The 19,816-nt window shown below is 40.8% G+C and overlaps 1 protein-coding gene across 2 annotated transcripts in view; it reads left to right on the top strand.

The window, feature by feature from the left end:
- The window catches only part of AGBL1 (ATP/GTP binding protein like 1), a 702,585-nt gene that overhangs the window by 621,004 nt on the left and 61,765 nt on the right, over nt 1-19,816 (top strand). The gene's annotated exons all lie outside the window — the stretch shown is intronic.

Genomic DNA, 19,816 nt, shown 5'->3' with positions numbered 1-19,816 from the left:
CCTAGGCGCTGCACACAGGAACGGAAGTGCATTGACTTTAATAAAACAGAGTGTAAGACAACTTTAGATTGACTCCAGCCTTGTTTATTCTTGCACACTTGTAATTCTGGTTCGGTATATTCCCAGTCAAAGAGACCATTGTCCCGGGAACTGAAGCGTGTCCGTTCTTCATTGTTGCAGCAGCCCGTCCGAGGAGGCAGGCCGTACCAGCTTGCTGCTGCCGGCTCACGGCAAAAAAAAATAATAATAAGTGTTTTTCTATTTAGTAAAGCAAAACAATAACAAATAGAAGGGCGTGTGGGTACAATGAGAGGAGCTCCCACTGCTGTTCTAGCCTTGTGCTATTTTGTTTATGACTGTAAGTGCATTCAGAGTCCAGAAAAATACATATATTAATACTAAAAGTGGAGAAGGCACTCTGGTTGCTAATAACATTTAAGAACCACTGATTTTGACCCGTAAGTTCCTTCCCTTGTGTGTAGGAAAGAGCATTAGACTGGGAAGAGACCACTTTTGGGGGTCCGTGGTTTGGGGTCTGGCTCTGTCACTTTAATGTATGATTTGGGGGGTGATCCCTCAGTTCTCTGGGTCTCAGTGTCTCCTTTGGGGAGTGAGGGGCTGGGCTAGCAGAAATCTAAGGTCACGTCTATCTCTAATATACGCTGACCCTGTGCTGGCCGGCCCATGGGGAATGCCAGCGGACCCCGGGCTGGCCAGGAGGGTGAAGAGGCAGCGTGAGGCGGCTCACACTGGCACTCTGTCCCTGGAGGGCCCAGGGCCAGGCTTGCACAATGATCTTTTCAGAGACGAGGCCGATGCTGTTGATATCCTGCCAGTGCCCAGCAGAAGAAAAGCTTCCGAAATCGGGGCTAAAAATAAACAATGAAACAAAGTGACAACATAAACAGGAAGACCTAAAAATGGGGGGACGAATTGAGTCAGCAAACCAGGGGACAGCGAGGGGAAGAACCTAATTTGTTCCCCTCTGCAGTGATTGGCCGGCTCGAGGCTCCCGAGGTGAGAGTGCTCTTGAGAATGGGAGTTGGGCGATGCCCCCTGGGAGAGGATGTGTGCGATGGAGCAGAGGTGTGACTCCTTTCTCAGGCTCATTTCCTCTCTGCTGCACGGTTGATCTGCCCACTCGTCCCCGACTCTTTGTGGGCTGTTCAAAGAGAGAGCTCTCTGACAGTCCTTCTCCTGTCACTGGACCTCTGCCTGGGCCGGGGCCAGCTGCCCCCATCGACCTTGTCTCTCAGCCTTTGGGGCCCAGCTTCCTCTTTGCATGCATTCAGGATTTCAATCAAAATGGCTTTCAGATCTGGTAATTCGAGGCGAGATACGTGCAAGAGGGTCAGGTGGGGAAAGGGTGCAGATACTTACTAAGTCCGTCTCATGTCCCAGCCACTGAGCAAGGTGTGTTCCTGCAGCACGCAAGAGGGTTAGGTGAGGGATCTCAGAATAACTACAGGCACGTCAGCACGGGAGAACCGCCTGGCAGACCCTGTTGGGCTGCTCTTGTTTCTCACAGTTGCTAAGGGGAGAGACCCAGAGCAGAAGGCACCTTTATCTAAGGAGGCAGTTTAATGATTTGGGGGGGGATGTGCAAATGTGAGCCTTATAGGGGTGAAGGATGGAGACCTGTTTCTCTGTGTTTTAGATACTAACAGAGATTTGGGGCATCTGTGCTGGCAGAAAAGGAAAGAGAAGAGGGAGGGAGAGGACTTCCCAACATGGCCAGAGACCCAAATCCATGGAGAAAAGAGGGCTTGTGAGAAATCCTGACTCATTTTAAAAATTTTTTTAAAAAGCGACCTCTAGTGTTTAATTTTAACTCGTTTCATATTCTGTGGGAGTCTAATTTCACCCCATCCCTATGCCCTCAAATCTTTAGTAAAAGTTTACCATCCCAAACAGCAATATTTTGAGTAAACAGAAGATATGATGGTTCATTTTCGATAAAAAGATTATGGGTAGAGGTTGTCAAGGAGAATTCAGTGAGAGCAGGAAATCTGCAAAATTTGTTTCTAGGGCATGACAGTTCCCGCACAGGAGAGTTCAGGTCTACATGGAAAAGCAACTTAATAAACTTGTGCTTGCTCCGAGTGGGCTTATTTGAAATCATCTGTGCTCAGTCACAAGGGGGAACGGAGGTAATTTTATAAGTTTTCAATCGTCCACTGACTGGGTTACATTATTTTGGCTTAGATAGGAGATGAGACATATCCTTAAAGATGCAATTAGTTTATCATCAGCAATTAGTAAGGACAAAAATTAATACATATGAAATGAGATTGATTTTAATAATAGTATTTCATTTTGGAAGGCCTTAATATAATAAGTGATAGAATTAACATTGGAAATCCACCCATAAAATCGCAGTGAAAGAATATAGTTCATATAGCAAAAGTGTAACAAGAAAGCAGACCCCAGAAATTAAGAAAAAATACCGAACAGAAAGCAGGCTGACATTTAATAATTGTAGTTATAAATGCAAATACTATAAATTATACTACTAAGTGACAACAGAGTATCAGCTATGATCAGAAAGGGAGTCTAAAACTATGTTTCATTCATTACACAAAAGTAAATAAAAGGATTCGTTATGAAACAATCTAGAGTGGAAAGGAGGTAATGAGTAAAGATTTCCAGGGAGCCATTACCAATGAGGAGAATTATAAATGTAAAAGCTGAAGTTTGGAATAAACAATTGAGATGGGGGAACGGTTTCGGGAATTGCGAGAAATATTAATCAGTTGATCATCAGAGCCGTGACAGGAGGCCTGGAGGAAAAGGAGGAGACTTTCTAAGCTGTCTAGAGAAACTTGACCAAAGCATGTGAAAAATCAAAAGACAACCTGCAGAAGGGTTCCCGCCCCAGCACTGCAGCAGGAAGGGGCCAGAGGCTGAAGGCCTGAGGGGTGATGAACAAAGGGATGCTGTCACCAGAGCCAGACATCAGACATCAGACATCAGATGATGCACCCGCATCTTACGTCTCGCTTCTTGTTTCCCTCGTACACAAGGCAACTTTGAAAACATGATAGATGGGTAGAAGGGCTAACTAGATCTGTTGAATTATGTGGGTTTAGGATAGATTAAAATGAATTGGAAAGACAGTCTCCTTCACTTGTCCATGTGATGCATGAGCTTGACATTCAAAGGCCTCTACCATTTAGCCCACCCCAGCCTGCCTTTCTAGGCTTATCTTCAAATACCCCGGTCCCCAGAGCCAGCTTTGCAGCCAAAGTGGGCGAGCCTCCGTCTCCTATGTTTACCCCACGTGTGATCACCTGTTCCCCTAGTTTGCTCTTCCTCCCTCCCTTGAAGGCCCAGTTCAAATTGCCCCTGATCTGAATATCTTCTCCTATAACTCCTGCTCGCTCTGTTCCTCCATCTATGACCCCTTAAAGCATTTATTATGCAATTAGCCATATTCCCTTCACGCTCTGCTGATCGGCCATTTATCTCTTTGATCGCGGTTTGATGCCTCACATGTGTCTGTCATTTCTCTGCAAGTACACTATTTGGTTCTTGAGAGCCAGGCCACATCTTTTTATAACATCATTCATTATTTAACACCCTCCGGTTTCAACTTGTTTATCAATATTATCTCACTATAAAACTTAAGGTTAAATATTACGTCCCTCATTGGACAGACTAGATCACTGACACTTACAGAAGTTCAAAAAACCTACCCTACATCATGCAGCTAATAAGTGGCCAAATCAAAATTTGAAATGTGAGTTGGGTAAAAATCTACTTTCCCCAACAAAGCCATGATATCATTATAGCTTCCTGGAGCCATCACTCCAGATAATGCCTCAAAATAAAATACTCATAACATTTACACATACAAAACAGGGTTTCCATAAATATGTTTTTGTTATTGTATGTGATTTGAATGCAATTAGTATGATTATAACAGGAGTATAGAATCTTCAGGTTAAATAGAATGCCTAGACAGAATGTCTGTTCACATGCACATACACACGGCACACACATGTGCATACAGCTACATGAACGTACACAAATGCACAGATGTTTGCACCATGATAGTGTCACACACAGGTCTGCCTGAAAGGGCATTGTTGTCCCAGTGGTTCAGTGACTGGTCTTCATTGGCAATGAAGTGGAAAACTTTTAATCCCATTTAAGGCAGAAAGGTATGTAATTTTAGCAGGATACTTCCAGGCTCAATTTTATTGCAAGGGTTCTCAGAGCATATTGAATAGGTCTGTGGTTAGCATATTACTTTGAAGTAGAGACCTGTTTGTTGTGAATTAGCCTTGAAGGGCTCCTCTATAGAAAACCTCTGGGTCAGTACATCTGCTAACCATGATCCCAGAAAGTCTAATGAAAGGAAAGCGTGCCGAGCAGGCTGGTTGTATTTTCAGGTTCCTGGTTTGTTCCCTGTTGAGGAGAGAGAGACATAACGCCTCTGAAACCTATTAGCTTTCAGAAATGAAAGAAGCCTGGCAAACACAGACGGAACTGTGGAGGGGAAGAAACCAGAGCCTGATTGTTCAAAGGCTCCCTGGAGGCTTGAATTCACCTCTTGGCACCAAATTATTCACCATACGCATAATAAAAAATCATAACATTTCCTTCTTGTGTGGCTCTCACACTTCAGCCACATTAAAGTCACCTGGATGGCTTGTGGAGGCACAGAGTGCTGGGCTCTTATTCTGGAGACCCTGATTCAGTAGGTACATGGTGGGTCCCAATAATTTGCATTTCTAACAAGTTCCCAGGTGATGTTGATCCTGCTGGTCCAGGGAACATGTTTTGAGAACCACTGTCTTAACAGACGTAGTATGTCATCACAGGACGCACCAGGTGATCGTAGGAACATCAAAAAAGGTATTATAATGATAATATTTAGGAAATTTTTCCTAGCACCAAATCTAAATATTTTCTCTACTCCAACTTCAAGGTTGTCTCTCTTATCTCAGAGCAGGCAGAGACGTTCTCTGTATGATACGTGTTCTTGCTATCTCATGCCTTGTTCTTATAAAGTCTAAGTTGCTGTCCACTAAAGAGGTGCTGACAGGCTTGCTGTCACAGATGGGAGCTTTTCTTCTTGCAGGAAGAGTCAGTTGTCACTGGACCAGGGAGAACAGAAGAACTCTAACCTGTAAGGGAAGGAAAACACTCCTGTCTTTTCCTTCTATTGGTCTTTTCCTCTACTTTCCCTCTACCCCCCCTTTCTTCTCATGTTTCTCTTCTGTTTGGAAGGTTTCACTCTCTTCCCTTTAGAAGGTTTGTGAGTCTTTCTCTATCATCCTCCTCTTTCTCCTACAGAAGTTAGTGTGGATGCGTTCATTGTGACCTGCCAGCCAACTTCCATCTCCGTGACTTTATCTCCTCTCACATTAGCCTCAGTACGTAAATATTTTTCTGGACATAATGAATACCATTAGCTCTGAACCTAGAAACTTGTTTAGGCTTTGGGCTTTCCAGGCCAAGAAAGATGCTTGACAGTTATAATGACCTTTTCTGAACAGCTTAGTGCACCTGCCATGTACACAACCTCTTTCTAAGAGCCTTGATATGCATAGATTGCTATATTTGTGCCCAGTGACGTCATGACCCTGAATACAATGGATTTGACTCCTGACCCAGAAGGAGCCTGTTCACAGGCATTCCTTAGACTCGTGAAGCGACTTGGTGTGAGAGCTCTATCCATCGCCAACAAGAGTGCCCTCTGCTGAATGGTGACTTCACAAGGCAGACAGATCTTTCTTTGTCAAAGAATTTGACTTTGAGACACACACACAATAACCGTACAAAAGCAGTTCTAACAATAGAAGTTGAAGTAAAGAATTGCCAAGATATCAAAGCAATAGTCTGAAGGATAGAATGTCATGGGGCAACCACTAGAATTTCTATGCATCATCAGAACAGCAGGTGCACTTTCTGAACGACTGCCATGACTTGAATGAAGTTTCTAGCTCCAGGAAGCCTGGTTGTGTACTATTATAATGACCTGTTTGAGATAAACTAAGAATTTCTGTTCCTTATGACTCAAAGAAGCCTAATTTACAAACAATAGGAAAAGTTACTCTAAACTAAGATCTCGGCAGAAGTTTATAATAAATAGATGAGCCATCAACAATAGAATCCAGGATTGATAATCAGGATCGGTGGCAGCCAGTGGGAAAAAAAAATATTTCAAAGGACCAGTGTACTAGAAATTTCAGTCATTGTGTCTGTCTGCCTATGACAGACCTCTAGGTCAATTGCTCCTTTCAAAGCCACTGATGGAAGGACAGAATTAATTGGGTATTACATGGCCTCGCTTGAGGCCTCCCATTGGCATCGTTAGACCAAAGGTGAGCGACTACTTCAAAAGCAGCAGACATATATACATATGTGTGTATGCATGTATGCAAATTATAGCTCACAAAATAAAAATAAACCTTACAAAAAAAAAAAAAAAAGAGCTAGACCAATCAAATCCCTGTGTAGGCCATTTAAACTAAGAGTATGAACATACTGATTTAATTAGCTCAAGGAATAGCAGTTTTGAAAAGTCACAAGGCAAAATTGAGGCCAGCAGGGATGATACGCAAACTGAAGGTGAAGGGATGTTGAGCCCCTGTGTTGGCAGACTCTGCGGTGCAGAGGAAAGAGAGGTGGAGCAGAGGGACCAGGAGAAGCAAAGACAGAGAAAGCACACAGCTGTGTAGGAGGATGGGAGAGGACCTGGTCCAAGAGATGGGTCTTGTTTGTAGAAAGATTTTTCTGGCCCAGTTGTAGTCCATATCAACCCTGACAATAAATCTGGTTTTCCTTGAGATTCAGAGATGTCAAGCCACTTGCCTGAGATTGTCCAATGAACCCGGAGTAGAGTAGGTATTTGAATCCAGGCTGGCTTGATCCACTGCTTTTGGTTTTTCCGGGACCTGGTAGTGTCTTCTGCAGCCTTTATCAATGTGGAAGAAGGCATGGGTCTTAACGACCAGCGTGCTCAATCGCTCCGTCTTTTCTTTCACATACCATGATGTTGTGGGCTTGTGTGTGTGAATTTATAGGCTTTTTTTTTTTTTTTTGCACAATTTAGAATATGCTCCTCTGTCTTTTCTATCCCAGACTCTTCTAACCACAAAGCTTCTGGCAATAAAGTATTTCATTGGAATAAATGAACTGAAAGTTTTCACTTACATTTACTGTTTATTTTTATATGAGAAGTTACTGGATGTTAATTTAAGCTGTATTCATTTATGAGTTACTTACACTTTTTTTTTCTGATGTGTGCCATTGCCTCCCCCCATTCCACCATTCACTTACATTCTTTCTTATTTTGTTTTCATTTATCACTGTTCAGACTTTCCAGATCAAATCTTGAACCATTTCCTTTCTAAGAAAGTATCAGATGTCAATAGTAGGAAAGCATGCTTTAGCATTTTTTGAGTGGGAAAGACAACAGGTTGAGACACTCAAGTTCTGCTCTTCGTGTTTCTGGACAAAAAGAATATCAGCATCGTGATCAAGGAAGGAATTTCGTGCCATCTTCACACAGGCTCCTGAACAAAACGCATAGTGGGAGAGTTGAGTGTCATAACCCCAGCAGCTGATCACATTCCTCAAATGCCAACTCAGACGTAACTCCATCGTTGAGTTCCCACCACCTTGGCCTGCATGTCTCCCATCCCAGGGACAAGCATCTGAGTAGCACCAACACTCAGGAGTGACGAGACTCCCAGTCTAAAAAGTCACAAAGTTATATGAGAGCAGAGTCCAGAGGCTCCTTCCAGATAACCAGCTCAGTCCTTGGGAGTTTCTGAAATCTCTGAACTGCTCTGTATTACCAGTCAGCCTGGTGATCTTCGAAGGAATCCAGGCTTTCCAGAGAGCCAGTGTTTCAGCTTTAAGTAAAACTGGCAAACTCCCAATAATTGCCATCCTTATGCTCATTGACATTCATCTCTGGTGTCCAGCTGAAATCCTTATTTATCATATTTACAGATAAACAGAGCATGATCTCTGGACTGTGTAAACCAGGAGATGCCTCTGCCTTGAGATCACCTACATGCCTCTCCTCAATGTTATAAACAACCTTTAGCTGGATGATACTTTGGTAAACACATATGCAAAGGTATGTGTAATTTGGCTGCCTTGAATCTGAGCAATCTATGAAGCACCCCCCTTTCCACCTCTCTGTCGTGCTTGCGAAGAACCATTCCATCAACCTCATATTTGTCTTGCCCTAAATTCTAATAAAAAGATCACAAATAAATGACAAAGACTAATATAATCAATGGCTCACTCCTTTCCATCCCACAGAATCCAGCGCAAGCACTGCTGGGATGTGAATTAGGGGACGTGGTTTCTTGTTCCCATTTAATTGCTGAGAGTGACTTTAGGCAAGTAATTTAATCTCTGAAAAACCCTCTAGAGGGAAAATAAAAGCCCTGGCTTTGCCTTTCACTTAGGACAACCCTGAACAGATGAGACAATTCATGTGGCAACATAACTTAGTCCTATTATTTAAATATTAAGGGATGAGCCAGGAATAGAGGAGAGTGAAGCTCATAGCTCACAGTGAGAGGAGAGGCCCATTGCACGGGGGGCACAGTGTTAACCATGGTTTATACTTGCCAAAAAGCAAGGGAGGCCTCTGAAATGTTTACTTGGAGGTAATAATCAATTCAGTTTGACCCCTTTGTTTAATAAATATTTTCTCTTGTAGATACATCTCTTCAAAAAATAAGCAATTGTCACAGTATAATTTTTGGCATCTGAGTGAAAGGAAACACATGTATCAGCCATGGCATCAAACTGGTGTTGGCTTTGCATTTCAGGATGTTGGAATCCAGGAAGTAAAATGCTAACAAAGGGAATACCCATTGTAACATGACAATTATTTCCATAGGCATCCACATAAAAAGTGTTCAGTTATTGAATCGAAAAACTCTATCAACAAAATGACAATGTTTTTTGATGTGGTTGTTTTGTTGTATTCTCTCCATACCAACATGACTTTTTTTTTTTTTACATATTTTGAAACTTTAAATTATGCATGTGTGTGATTGAGGGGGAGGACTTTGGGTGGAAACACTTTGAGTTTTATTGGGGCACATTTTCCTGGAATTATTTGCGTCTTAAAACAAGTCAATGCCATCATTTATAATCATAATCCTGAAAGCATCATGGTGGCCTAAATATATAAATGAAATGAAATGTACAATTCGCAGAATCTTCAGCTGACTACTTTAAAAATACGGAATGGTTTGGGGGAAGACATACAAGTTAAAAAAATGTCATATGTGATGGTATCTAGTGATGTTTATTAAATTCCTATTTGTGGTTGTGTTTGGTATTCGAGAGGACAAGATGAATGTAATTGTCGAATCATAGAATTATAAATCTGGAAGGAATTTAAAATGTGCCTTATCTGGCTCATTCATTTCACTGAAGGAGAAAGTGAGGTTAAAAAGCTGCGTCCTGAGGTCACTCAGCTAGCAAGAAGTAGGACTCACACTCAGGTTTCTCAAAGCTCCTTCCAGGACACACCCCTTAAGAGCTCTTTATATCCACTATTGCTAATGTATCATGTCAGTTTCCCTAACATGCCTATAAACAACCAAGTCCTTTTCTAAACACGGTGTTACAACAAGAACAGACCTTTAACTTTAGGCTCCGTCAACACCTCTCAGTGTGCATAGGGGATATCCAGCCATTGTCAAATCATCTGATTAATGCCAATAATCCAGATCTCTCAGGTTCTGAAATGCGTGGCTGTGTGCACCAAGAGATTATTAGACAGCAGTACATAGAGCCTATGTGAAAAGGGTGTAGGGAAACTCGTCTCTTTCCTTCTTGCTATGTAGACTTGCACGGGGGCAGAAGCCAGAGAAGCATTAGGAAAGAGAATTCCTGAGAATAAATCAAATCACAAGACTTCAGAGAAAAACAATCAATTAGGTCATATATAATCTACCCCATGTGGCAAGAGTAGGATTGCTATTCAGAGGCTGGACCTGAATGTTGTGTTTTCTTCCAAAATTGCTTTGCAATGACATCAGCTATGGCGCATTCCTCATTGTTCTGTTCCACTGTTTACCATATAATGGCCCATTATGAAGGTTTTGCTGAAGGCACAGATTAACCTTTTGGAGAAATTTCCTTCCATTAAGTCTAGTTACATGAATCCAGACTGATTTTCTTTCTGATGGGAAGAATTTTTTTTTTTTTTTTTTTTTTTTTGCCAGTATTTTAGTGCTCTGGGCTTGACTGTCTATGAGAGACTTCCTGGTGGAAAGGAAATTATTAGTCCGCTGTGGTCTCCATGGTGATTTTTGTAAGTCTAAGTTTGAATCAGTCTCCTAAATATTGAGGCATAATTTATGAATGCAATTGAATGAATAATAATAGAATCATCAACAATACAGGATTACCTTTAATTCTGGTATTTGAGACTCTCCACAGACCGGCTTGTAGCGGGCCTTCGAGTTGGTCTCTAAACTTGACCTTAAGGATGACCTTTCCTCAGTCAAGATGTTCTAGCTGGGCAGTTGTTTTCTCTCACTGTATCTGTATGTCTGGTTCCTTTAAAGAGCAGCTCTCTTTCAGCTGCTCCTGAGTTCTTTCCTTAATTCTGTCTTATTTTAATCCCTATTATTTTATGCAATTCATATAACATAGACTCCCTTGCCCCAGGAACCAATACATTGGAAAGAACTCTGGTTCTGAAATCAGGAGGTCTCACTTTTAGCTGTCAAAACAAGTTCTATGGCCTCATAGAAGTCTCTTGATCTAAAAAAAATTGAGCAAGTTGGGCAGGCTCATTTCCAATGTCCTTTGTTTATAGATTCTGTGATGAATCTCGATCACAAACACAAAATAATACAGTCATCAGACAGCGCTATTCTCCTGCTCTGTCTTTTTAATAGAGTGTTTTTCGTCCATTATCTTTTCAAATTGGTGCTTCAAGTTCGGAAATACGAAACTTGCAACTAAAAGCTGCTGTGAGCTAGTGAGAGGAAGAAGTGAATTCACTTCTCCAAGGAGACTGATGTCCAGGTGAACCTGCAGGATGTGCCCGCAGGCTGGCTGTGCCAAAGTGGCAAAGTGGAGGCATCACATGACCTTCTTTTTCTTCATTATCTTTCTTTCTTTAAGTGTCTCAAAAACTGTTACAAGAAACAATTCTAACAGCTCCCTTCTGGCTAAGAACAAGTGAGTCTTTGGGGTCATCCATTTGGGACAATGGACCAGAGTGTGTGTATCCTCACACTGGACCAAGGAAAAGGCAGGCGGAAGCAGCTGATGTTTTCTGTGCCTGTGTTGAGTTTTCTGCCCTTTTGTTACTTTGTTTCTCCATATTGAACTATAGTTGGTAAAAAGGAAGTAACAGAAGAAGCTAACTGCCTCCAGGAGCTCCTGAGATTTGCTCCCTCCAGTCATGCATAGCTAAACTAAGTATATGTTGAGTGCCTACTATGTTACATTTATACGTTAGAAGGTTAGCATAGAGCAGTGGATAAGATTGCAGCTCCTGGAACCAGTTAATACAGTTCTTAAAGCAGTGCATGCCTCACAGGTGGCTCACAATAAACGTTTACTTTAATAGTGTTATTAGTAGTTGTTGGTACTTGCTGGGTACTAGACACAAGGTGAGGGAAATCATAAGATTTGCGCTTTCATAGACAACCGAGGTCAAACCTATGTGCATTAAGAAATATTTTTTAAAACACTGTGTTTGAGAAAATTGTAGGTAGGAGAATAAAACAGACTCCAATACTCTGGACGGTTCTTCCTTTGTATCCATCCCACCACATTTCCCAAGCTTGTATTGTAATAAATTGGGCAAACATAGGGTTTAAGTTAAAATGTAAAAGCGTGGAATACATCTGCCCCACAGCCTGGGTCACATTGGTCTTGTCTTACTCTCTAATCCTCCACACTGAAAAAGATTTCTTTCTATTATGGGTGTGAAAATGAACTCAGCTGGTTTTCTCCCAGACGCCTCTCCCTTCCCACTTTCCAGACCCCTGCATCTTACCCTTTCGTCCTTGGAGCCCGCTTCCCATGTCCTGTGCAACACCAGAGAAGAATTAGAGGGTCTTTCTGTGTCTCACAAGTGACTTTTGTAGACACTAAGAGGAGTGCTGTGAGTTACCTCGGGGCAAGGAGGGGAATGTGGTTGTAGGTGGGACGTTAAAATTAATTGTATGCTTGAATCCATTGGCTGTGCTGTCTGACAACAGATCTGCTCAGAGAAAGGGACGTTCAGGAGAAGGCAGAGAAGGCAGGGACATTCTTGCCTGGAGGCACACTACTGATGGGAGAAACTTCCCAGCTGCCGCTTTGAGGGAGGCAGCGGAGACCTGCAGTCCAGGGGCGGGCTGGGGTGCACCGCCTCAGTTCCATGCCTCTGCTTTGCTCTTTGAAAGCGCTGTGAACTCACCGCTCCAGCCGGGCAGCAGCACAGGGATCTCCAGCTGGAACGGGCTTCTCAGTTGCCAGCGCTCCACTGACAGCTCTGTAAAGAGAGAGTTTATGGAAACACAAAGAGTGCGTGTTAGTGTTGAGCCGGTGTCAGGTCTGAACGAAAAAGAAACCTTGTTCCTGTCATGCTGCGGGACTGCAGAGAGCCTCACAGGAGCCCAGAAAGCAGAGCTTACGGCGATGATTTTATGTGGGTTTTAAAGGGCAGTTATGATTAGAGCTGTGACTGTGGAAAACGGCATTTCAGTGTTCCAGATGTATTCCCCCTTGGTGACTTCCTTGTCACATCCACTTAGCTTGCAAATGCAAACAAAAGAGCCCCAACTGCAGCTGTGGGAAGCGCAGAAGGAGACTTGAAAGCAGCATCAAGTCCTGTCCTTTTCGCGTTTGAAGAGCCGCGGCCACGGGCTGGCGGAAGGCGGTGGGAAGCCGGCTGAGCAGGCGGAGGGGGAGGCGGTGACGCGTGCATCTGACCCGCGGCAGCAGCTCCAGATGAGCAGGTGTTCCTGCCGCAGGTTCCTGCCGCTGCGCTGACGGGTCCAGAGCATCTCAGCCACCCTCACTGTAGCCCAGCTCGGTCAACAAGTGCTCCTGAAAGGACGACACAGGACTTTCCAGTCTGTAAACAAAGCAATTTGTTTTAAAGAATGAAAAAGAAAAGGAAGGAAGGAAGGAAGGAAGGAAGGAAGGAAGGAAGGAAGGAAGGAAGGAAGGAAGGAAGGAAGGAAGGAAGGAAGGAAGGAAGGAAGGAGAGAAAATAGAGAAAAGAGGAAGCAGCAGCGAAGAGCTCCCTGTGTGCTTGGCCCTGTGTTAGGCTGCGGAAATTCCAGACATCTTTATTCCTGTGGCCGGCTGGCCTGTATCTGGTGCATTCTGTCAAGTCCTCTGATCTGAAGTCCAAGGAATTCAGACTCAGCACCATACCGCACACAAGGCTCAGTGCCACCACTTTCACAGAAGTATAGGAGGAATATTAGCAAGATTATTAACATTCTTCTTTCAGACTGTAAATTATCACAAGCCACCGCTCCATGGAGGGGGAGGGGTCATTCCTTCTACAGCCTGGTCCCTGGACACAAAGCCAAAGGGGCTTCGAGATCAATGGCAAGACGGGAGACAACAGAGCTAAGGGAAACAGAGTAGGGTCCCATGAATCAAATTAATCAGGAGGTGTGGCCAAGTCAGTCAACTGTCCGTTCAGCATTTAGTCTCCCAGTGTCCGTTGCTCTGAGAAATCCAACCTTTGGAGGCAGAGTGGTGCAGCAGTGTGCCCAATCCAAGGCATGGTTACTCAAAGACAACCCTGATCAGCCTGATTCTCAATTTCCCAGAATCTATGGGAAGACCTGCAACCCATATCTGGTCAATAGAATTGAAGTGAAGGTCTGCTGGGAAGTGGGTAGAAAGAGGTTACCTATAAAAATGTTTGCTTTCCTGCTTAAAGAAAAATGGATGTGGCTGCCTGTATCTCTTCCTCCTTCCTTAGACTTAGGACGTATGTAATTTATGGTCAGAATGGAATAGAAAGGGATAGAGATACAGCATTTGAAAACTTCCAGGAATACGTAGTGCCTCCATATGGAACCAGAATATTTTAATTCCTTTATTTATGAATATAAGTCTCATATTACTTAACAAACAGGTTTCATTCACCATTATCTTTCACTGAGCAATTTCACTTTCAGGAAATTTTCTAAGGGCAGTAATTATGGATCACCAAGATAGAGTGAAGGTGTAATGTATTGACCAGACTGGGACGCTTTTGTGAGTGAAAGCGTATGCTATAAATAATTACAGTAGGACAACAGGCGTTAACTGATCCTCTCCTGGACAAACAGGGATGTATGGTGTTATGAAATTTATATCTAAGTATCATGAAATGTGTCAATTATTATTTACAATGTAAAAATAAATAAACACATGCTATTAATAAACAAACAGACAGGTATTATAATTCTCATAAAATGATGACCTAATAAGCAGCTGATAAATTGATGTTATAAATAAAATATTTGATACCATGGAAAGAGTTCACAATATATCAAGATGTGAAAAAAACAGGTTAAAAATTAATTTCCATTTTTAGCATGGGGGAAACCATAGTGAAAACTTCTATGCTTTATTAAAACTGTTTGGCTGGATGGCAGAACAGTGTGTGTGTGTGTGTGTGTGTGTATCTTTTCTTTGCCTTACCATATTATCTAGCTTGATTCATTCTTACTAGTCAGCAGTCTAGGGAGTCTGTACTTTAAAAAGTAACTGTTGGACTTCACTAAGGTTTTCGACTAGTGGATTCAGCTGAAGGGCAGCTCGGAGTCAAAGAATAATCATTCTTCCCAAATGTACAGCACTTTAACCTGAAAGCGCGTTCCTGGGCATTATCTGATTTGATCTGCTCAGCAGTAGACAGGTATTATAATTCTCGTTTTACAGTTTCAGAATTAAAATTTCTGAAAGATTAACGTAATCGCCCAGAGTCAAACAGATATTTTGAGATGAAGTCGGAATATACCTCACATGTCTCAGCTCTGAGTTCAAGTTTTTTTCAAGGGGTGCTTCTTGGGGTCCTCCTGGGTCACCAGTCGTGACCCCAAATTTCATGACAGACGGTGTGCTAAGAGGCTGCTGTTTGGTTAGAAGAGGTCTCTGGAAAATGTGTCTTGAAACTTCATGTGCACAAGTGATATATTTAGCAGATTGGGCCTTCCCTGATCACCAGAAAATTCAAACACTGAAGTTCGTAAAAATTCAGACTCCATTCATATGTTCTGAAGACTTGACAATTTTAAGGATAGAACACTTAGGATTTTATTTTTCTTCATGGTGAAATTTATTCCAGTGCAATTTTATATAGTTTAAAGCATTTACTTAGTTTCTTTTTCCCACAAATATAGACACTACACCATAAGCCCTCTGTTCACTGATTAATAGACTTGCGGTCATTATTAATGTATCTTCGGGGATGTTAACAATGATTATGGGGATAGTTGAAGGGCGTTAAGCATTCATTCAGCCTTTGCATGCCCTCTGCTTATGACTCAGAAACCAGTGTGCATCTTCTCATTTGGGCTTGAAATTCTTTCAGGGACTTCCTGAGGAAGGACTTCCTGTCAGGGCTCAACTCTAGCCAGGGAGTACTAAATTAATCGCCAAGAAACACGAAGATCTGCCATTGCTGTGTCTTTAAAAGTTAAGTGCTAAATTAGCAAAGGGTGATGTGAGACTCATGGGATAAATCCCTAATACACGTTTCCCGTTGCTTATTCTAATGACTGGAAAGCTGCCTGGTCCTGTTGACTATGTGTATTCTTGGGTTTGAGCCACCACTTAATTTCATATTTAAATAATTGCTTTGAATGACCACAGAACTGAAGGACAGCCACTCCCATCTGCATAATTCCTAGTCCTGAGATCTGACAACCTTGTTTTCAGACCTGGCCTCAATTTATATTGTTGATGTTTAATATTTAATATTCTTTTAAAATTTATATCGTGGATTTCATAAATTATTTTCAGTAGACTTTATGTCGTATGCTTCATAGTGTATGTTGTTCTGAGACTTAGTAACTTGCAGATAATTTGCAGAAATTTAAAATAATTTAAAATAATACCGTGTGTTTGGGTAGAAATGGGGAGGACTTGGTGAGCTAATTCCAGGGAAGTTTTTTCTATTGGTTTGTTTAATTATTTCTGATATTTTGTTGTCTTTTCATTTGCAGAAAGTAAACAAATAAAATTAGACTTTGTTTTACAACATGAAGCAGGGAAATGTGGATGCAATAGTCAAAAGGGAATGAACTGCTGAGTAAGTAAACTCCATGTTTCGAAGGCTTAGAGAGCTGCCAAGAAAGCAATACTCAAAGGGCTAAAATCACAGAAGGAGGGGAATTGTAGTGACGTAAGCCCATATTCTGTAACAGCTTCAACTTTCAAGGAATGTGCAAATTTTTGGTGGCAATTCAGGCAGGAGGCCACTGTTAAGACACAAAGAAACTAGCAAACATTTTGGAGCTCATGAGAGTAGAGAGGCAAGTATAGGTGTTTCAAGCAGTCAAAACAGGACCTGGGGGGCCACAATCCTGCTGAGAAAGTAGGCTCAGGGTAGTAACTCCGACAGTTTGCTGGTTTTTCTCCTGAGGTATTGGCATTGCAAATGCAGAAGGTTAAGCAGCTAGACTGAAAACAAAAACAAGCAAATAAACAAACAAAAGGCAGAGGGAAAGGCTTATAAACACCCCAAGACCTGGAAGGCTAAACACCAGATGGGGGCAGGGGGTGAAACATAACAGTAAACAGAGTCTTATGATACTTGCAACCCAGAATTAAATAAGCTCCCTCTCTGATTGAAATGATTTTATATGCTGCTACTCAATCTGCTTAGCAGGAGAGAAGCCAACACTGGAGAAAGATAGACCAGGCAGAAGCTCTCAAATTTGTTATACATGATGTCTAGCATTTAACATCAAATTACAAAAGGAAACAAGCAAGAAATACCAAACGGAAGAGACAAAAATAAAAAGAAATAATATAGTAGCTTACATCAGATTATAGTTATAATTATAGTGCATTAAATGGTCCAAATACTCCAATTAAAATACAAAAATAATAAAACTGGATTAAAGGAAAAAAGAAACACATGCTGCTTACAAGAGATGCTTTGTAAATGTGAGAACACACAAAAAAATTTGCTGTTTAATGGATGAAAAACATTATGCCAGGCAATAACCAAAAGAAGCTGGTTTGAATATATTAATAAATTAGATTCTAAGGAAAAAGTATTGCTAGAGAAAAAGAGGAAGCTTACACAATAATAAAAGGGCTAATCCACCAAGATCATATAAAACTACATTTTATGTATATAATAATAGTGTTTTGAAATACATAAAGTTGTAAGAACTAAAAGGAGAAATAGAGAGTTACACAGTTGTAGTGTGAGATTATTCATACATTTAATTGGCTAACTGATAGAACAAACAAACAAACAAACAAAACAGCAAAGATACAGCCAATCAAAACAACAAGATGTACAAACTTGAGTCAATTGACACATACAGAACCCTATACCGAATGACAGCAAAAGGCATGTTTATCAAAAGTAACCATATGCTGCATCTTAAAGCAAGTTGAGCAAATTTCAAAGGATTGAGTGTACTCAGAGTATGTTCTCTGATCATGGTGGAGTCAAGTTAGAAATCAAAAACAAAATGCATGTTTTCAGCTTTTTGGGGAAATAAGATATACTTCCAAATAAGCCAGGGGTCAAAGAGATTGCCCTAGAAATTAGAAAATAATTTGAACTAAGTAATAATAAAAATATGGTGTATCAAGACATGTGTAATGATGTTAAATCTCTATTTAGAGGAGAAATAACTTTAAATGAATACACTTAAAAAAAGAAATCCTTAAAAACCAATAACCTAGCAATGACAACAAAAAATTCCTTTTAGTAATCCACGGTTAGACAGTAAATGCCGTCATCTGATAAGTAATATCAAAAAGGAACCTGTAGCAAGTTTACTTAATGGTGAAAGCTTAAAAGCTTCCCAGAGAGACTGAGAGTCAGAAAAGGAGACCTACTATCATTGCAAATATGGCTGCATGCCAATGCAATAAGGCAAGGAAAAGGAATTCAGGCACAGGGAATGGAGGTAGAAACACAAATTTTATTTCCAGTTGGCATAACTGTTTATATAATCTTCAAAAATCCATAAAATATTAAAGTTAATAAGTAAAGGTAACAAGGTTGCTTGGTACAAGGCTATTATAAAACTTCAATTGTATTTCTGTAGACCAGTAACAAATAAAAAGGAAGTAAAATTTTAATAATACATTTTATGATAGCAAAAAAAAATCAAACAGTTAGTAAGGATTCTAATAAAAGCACTCGACTCCTACTCTGAAATCTACAAAAAGTTATTGAAAAAAATTAAAGAATAATTAGTCATGTATTATGTTTATAAATTGTCATAATGAATATTGTATACATATCAGTTCTCCTCCAATTGATCTGTAGATTAAATACATTTCCAATCAGAATACCAGAAGATTGTATGTGTGTGTGTGTGTGTGTGTTGTGGGGAGGGGTAGGAGAGTGAGGAAAGTTTGCATATTGATTTTAAAATTTATATGGAAATGAAAGAGGACAAGAATATTTACAATAATCTTAAGGAAAAACTGAGTTACAGAAATTGCAAAACCAGAAAGCAAGACTTACTATAATGCCATAGAAGTTAATATAGAGCTTTTAAAAACAGACCAATGGAACAGATTAGAGAGATCATAGTCATAAGTTCCTCTCGTATGAGACAAGATGACCCTATAGTAAACTAGGGAGAGGATGATAATTTTAATAAATGATGCTGAGTTACCTGATACCCATATATAAAAAAGGTAATACTGACCTTACCTCCCTTTAGGCACTAACATCAATTTCAAGTAAATTGTAGCTCTAAATGTAAAAGGCAAAACAGTAAAGTTTTTAAAAAGGAAGATTGAATTAGTAACCTTGCAGTAGGAGCAAAAAGCAGCAACCAAGGAGGAAAAATATTAATAAATTCATCTCAATTAAAGTTAAGAAACTGTATTTATTCAAAGAAACATTCAAGAGTAAAAGGGAAAGTCAGAGTAAGAGAAGATCGTTGCAACAGGAAAAGCAAACAAAAGATCCATGCAAAATATATAAAAATAACTTCACATAACAACAGGAGACATAGCTAATTCAATTAAAATTGAACAGAAGATTTGAGCAGACAGTTCACAAAAGAGTACATCAAAATGGTCGATAAACATATGAAAATGTACTCAACATCATTAATCATCAGGGAAATGCAAATAAAACAGCATGACACATCCACTAAAGAAATGAAGAATAATGACTATATCAGGCAGGGTTGAGAGCAGAGTGGGGTGAGGGAGGTGTCTAAGGTGCAAACTTAAAGAAGGTGCTTACTCTGAAATTTGACTGAGTGCACAGTTCTGCACAAATCGGTAAGTGAGTGCCTCCTTCCATTTTGTTCTCCAGGCACCTCAATCTTAAGGAGAAATCCTCCCAGGTTTATGCAAGAGACCACAGTACAGAACTCAGTAGGAGTGAGCACTGTCTTAAGTTTTCTACCCTAGCTGTCTTCACCCACCTGTAGCCCTGATGTTGTGTATGGGTGAGGAAAGGAGCTAACGGAAGTATTAATTGGCACAATCACCTTGATAAACTTTTTGGCATATTTGCTAAAGATGTATATCCACGTACCTTATGACATAGCCGCTCTACTCCAAACGAAGGAATACATGTGTTTCTCAAATGTCAATATGGGAATGCGGACGACATCACGATTCCTAATTGCACCCACCAAAGAAAACAATTCTA

The sequence above is a fragment of the Camelus ferus genome, chromosome 27, assembly GCF_009834535.1.
Source record: "Camelus ferus isolate YT-003-E chromosome 27, BCGSAC_Cfer_1.0, whole genome shotgun sequence".
Classification (NCBI taxonomy): Eukaryota; Metazoa; Chordata; class Mammalia; order Artiodactyla; family Camelidae; genus Camelus; species Camelus ferus.
Note: the sequence above shows the minus strand (reverse complement) of the source record. Positions and strands in the feature narration are given on the sequence as shown.